Source organism: Portunus trituberculatus, chromosome 44, assembly GCF_017591435.1.
Source record: "Portunus trituberculatus isolate SZX2019 chromosome 44, ASM1759143v1, whole genome shotgun sequence".
NCBI lineage: Eukaryota > Metazoa > Arthropoda > Malacostraca > Decapoda > Portunidae > Portunus > Portunus trituberculatus.
Window position 1 is genome coordinate 19,253,826 of NC_059298.1, and position 5,000 is coordinate 19,258,825.

Sequence of the window (5,000 nt, forward strand, 5' to 3'; positions counted from 1 at the left end):
GACACATGCAGGAAACATAAATCAATCTTGGTCAAACGTCATAATCTAAAGAGAAAATACAAAATTAAGGAGAACATACAACTTTAAGAATAACGCGAAACACTCAAACTCCAGACATAAACAAGGTTATGGAAAAAGAAAAACCACAGCACAGTAAAGTCAACACTTTCAAGAAAGCAAATAACTAATAATCAAGTTGAGAGATAGAATAAGACTCAAATTATACAAGAAGATATAAACAGGTAAAGTAATATATAATGAAAATCACAGAAAAGCAAAGTAACTCCTAACGAAACATCATAACGAGTAAAACAAGCAAGTAATGATGCTGAAGTAAAGAGGAAAAAAATAAGAAAACAAATCAAAAGACAAGAAAATATAAACAAATACTGAACCATGGTCCCACACACACACACACACACACACACACACACACACACACACACACACACACACGAGGGGGAGGTACACAACCCTACACGCGCTATTCACTACACAGATTTAACACATTTGCAGGACAGCTGTGTCTCTGTAAACGGATTACGCGCCATTAATAAAGGTTAGGGCGAGGATGACTGGGGTAGAGTGAGGGAGGCAGTAGTGGTGGTGGTGGTGGTGGTTGTGCTTCAGGATTTCAAATAATAAACAGATACCAGAAGACTTATTTGTTTATAACTAGAGTGTTTGTTGAACTATCCGTACTTCTATTGATAAACAACATTAAGTGTGTAGAAGAATAAAGGGGAAATTGCAGTAAAATATTAGTTATATACGTAACAGTCCGTGTGATAAATGCTAACGTGAGATAAAGAAGGAACATGACAAAACAGACATAACAAGATAGGAAGGAACAAAAAAAAAAAGTATAAAAAAACAAGATACACTGTAATGAACCGGGGAGAAAAGAGAGAAAACAAAATGTAACAAAAGAATATGGTAATTTATAGAAAGACAGCGTGATATTACAAAATGAACAGGATACAACATAGCTAACAAGATGAAATACAAACCATAATATAAATTGCTAGTATTGCTAAGGAACCGGGAGACAAGAATATTATAACAGAAAGAAAGACATCACAGGACCCAAGGATGATGATGGGAAAAAGATAACGTCATTGATGTAATGCTAGATATATTTTTGGAGGAAGATACAGAGGGCGTGATAAAGAAAGGTAGGAAAAGACAAAGAAGGTGGTAATGATAGTTGTGTTCGCGGTAATAGTAATGGTGGTGGTGGTGATGAGGATAATAGTGGTGACCGTGGTATGGTGATGGTTTTGAGGGAATGGCAGTGGTGAAAGCGATAGAGAGAAAAAAAAAAAAAGGATTCAGTGTTGATGGTAATAGTGGTTGTGGCAATGAGAGTGGTAACAGTGAGAGTGGTGATGGTAAATGAATAAGAGCGCACTACGATGATCATGAAGTAAACTGAATGATAGTGAGAATGTTTTAACGATGTGGCAAGACAGGAAAGGAGAACACACACACACACACACACACACACACACACACACACACACACACACACACACACACACACACACACTATGGAGTCATTAGGAGTGGTGACAGTGATAATGGCAGCGATAGTGATTGAGGAGTAGTTGAGAATGGTGTGTAACAGACATAGATGGTGACTATAGAGGCGGAGGCGAAAGATTAAGGCAGTAATGATGAGGGGAATATGAAGAAAAGGAGGATGGGAAGGTAAGAAAAACAAGAGTGGTGAAAGAGGAGGAGAAGGAGGAGGAGGAGGAGGAGGAGGAGAAGGAGAAGGAGAAAGAAAAGGAGAAGGAGTTGGAGGAGGAGGAGGAGGAGGAGGAGGAGGAGGAGGAGAAGCATTTGTTAGTTGTATTCTAATAAGGAGCGTCCGGTGGTTAGTGGTTAGGTGGGGGCAGTGGTGGAGAGGTGAGGGATGGTCTTGGGTAAAGGGCAAGGGTGTTTACGGAGCTGCTGGCTAGAAGGAAAGAAGAGAGGAACGCAGGACTGGAGGGCGAGGAGCGGCTAGGGGGCGGGTAGGTGGATAACAGCTAAGGGTGTGAGGGACAGAGGGTGCGGTGTCAGTAGTGTGTAGGGTAAGTGATGGAGTGGTGCAGGGGTGTCGAATATTGGGTGGGGCAAGGAAGGGAGGGCTGCTGTTGTGGCTGTAGGAAGGATGTGTTTGGTGAGGAAGGAGCTGCGAGGTGAGGGACTGAGAAGGGTTATAAAAATGGAGAAGAGAAGCTGGGTGAGGAGGTAGTTGGATAAAGGACTGTGGTGTCTGATGAGGTGAAGATTCTTCTCTGCATGTTCAGTTGGAGTAGAATTCATGACACGAGCACATATATTTCTCTCTCTTATTTCTTCACGTATTTAATTCAGCGGTTGCGATGAAATTACAGCCAATTAAGAAGTGCTAACTTCGCAAGAACTCTCACATGAGTTTTGCATGTAAATAATTATAAACACAATGGCTTTAATAAGTAGCTCAGGAATTAGATGAATATAGGGGAGAAAAAACAAGTATATAACTTTATGATTTACAACGTTGACTGCAATCATGATGAAGGAGGCCAACACCCGTGGTACGTATTGCGAAACGCTTTGGTTTCTTGCCGCGAGTATTTTAAAATGCTCAAGAGGTGATTAGCCTGGCTCTCAAAAACTGCTTCCTCTGTAAATATGGAAATATTATCAATTTGTTACTACAATAATAAAAAATAAAAAAACACCCATAAAAACTCATGTAACTTCAACCAGAGCTTCTTGAAACTCGACGTGTGGCCAGATGTGTTTCAGAACATGGCGTACCTTGAACGGCACTCAATGGATCGGGAACAAAAATGGCGCTGGTTGGAGGGGAGGACAGTTCAGGTCCGCACAGTGGGCCAGTCATATACGTTCAGTTCTGATATGCACACTATATATTGCATTCCGATCACATAACAATAACGGTAAAGGATTAATATAATATTCTATCGATATCACCATGAATATCGCTATGAATTTCTTCCAGTGGTTCTGTTTGGTCACGTTTGTACAGCGTCCCACGCACTCCCCTGGCAAGATTCCCTCCATCATGGCGGCCGCTCTTAGCTTGGGGTTCCCAGAAGCTGCTCCTCGCAAGGGAACAAAGATATCTGCCTCATGGAAGCCTTATTAAGTTTCCTTGTCTTAAGAGCGGGGACAAAAATGTGGTCATTACTGTGGAGTACAAGTGTTTATTCAAAAGTCAAAATAAATTTGTTTTACTCAATTTTTTTTCTTCCTTGATTGTCCTTGTCCGAGTGAGTGAGTTTTCCCCAAAAGTCTCAGAGAGAAAAAAAAAACTGAACTCGTTATTAAATAGAACAAATGGAAAACAAACATTCATTTAAAATCACTAAAATGAATATATAATCAGCAAGCGTTTCCTTGGCTTTCTTTGTCTCAGTAAGTGAATTTCCTTTTAAACTCTTGCAAAGAAAAAAAACCTTCAACGAGAAGGAAAACAAAGGGAACCAGTATATATTTAAAAAACTGAATTTATATTATCAAAAAACCTTTCCTTGATTGTCTTCGTCTGAGTGAGTTTCCCTCCAGTCTCGGAAGATACACACACACACACACACACACACACACACACACACACACACACACACACACACACATCCCAACAAAATTTCTATTACCAACAAACGTTTCCTTGATTGCCTTTGTCTGAGTGAGTGACAAACTGACTAAGTGAGCGACCGGGTGACAGTCTGCCTGGCTGGCTGGGACGCTGCTCAGATATCCACGGCAACAAGACCAGTCACTCAGGATCATTGCCACGCCCGCCGCCAAGAGTCGTCCCTCAGAACACAAAGCCGCTGTACAATTACTATTACCCACCATTTATATAACAGAGGCTTGCAATATACATGGCACAGCACTGTCTCGAGTTTCGTAGATGTGAAGAGTAAAACGTTTCGCCCATAACCCTTTACGAGTAGAAGCGGAGCAGGCGACTCTGTGTCTTCTGTGTCTCAGCGTCTGTGTCCAGGAAAGTCTTATTGTGTGATGGGCAAAAAGCTCGGTGGCGGTGAACTGTGGTATGATTCGCGGTGGTGAAGGTGATCCCGCTTGATGTAATGCACCACACAAAGCAGCGCGGTGATGAAGTTATATTATTTCGTGGTGAGGCGAGGACGCGATACTGGTGAGGGTGGTGTTGGTGGTGGTGGTGGTGGTAGTGGTGATTGTATTAAGCTGTTTGGTATTAAGGATAAAAATGATGATGGTAATAACGAATAATAATGATAACAATAACAATAATAATGATAATGATGATAATAATAATAATAATAACTAATAAAATAATAATAGTAATAATAATAATAATAATAATAATAATAATAATAATAATAATAATAATGGTAATAATAACGATAATAATAAAAACAATAATAATAATAATAATAATAATAATAATAAAAACAATAATAATAATAACGACAGTGATGATGGCAATAACAGCATGACAACAATACAATCAACACACCATTTCATAAGAATTTAATTTTAAATATCAATATCATTATTGAAATTATCTCTATTATATTACTTATCACTATTGTTATGATTATTAATGTCATATTTAAGCTTTTTAACAACAGAATTACGATATAGATAGTGTTAGTGTTTTCTAACAATAATAGTAATCATTATAATATAAACATCAATGATTAAAAATCATTGACACAGTCGTCATGTTATAATTAAATACACCTGTTAATTATAAAATATCAATAAGTGAAAATTTTATGCAGCGTAAATATGAACTTTAACCAATTCTAATTTGTTAAGCTTTTTTTTTTTGCGTCCTTTACTTGAACAAATAGAGTAGCAGAGGGCGCCTAGATGACAGGAGACAGGGGGCGGGGGTCGGCATGGGTCTGTGGCGGCGGCTGGCTGGATGGCCACCCACCAGCCGCACCCGGCACCCTGTGGTCAGGACAAAGAGCCTTCAAGACGCTACTGAAATACCATAGCTTGAC

The 5,000-nt window shown here is 39.5% G+C and overlaps 1 protein-coding gene across 1 annotated transcript in view; it reads right to left on the bottom strand.

The window, feature by feature from the left end:
• Positions 1 to 5,000, bottom strand: part of LOC123518928 (homeotic protein empty spiracles-like) — a 48,470-nt gene that overhangs the window by 42,502 nt on the left and 968 nt on the right. The gene's annotated exons all lie outside the window — the stretch shown is intronic.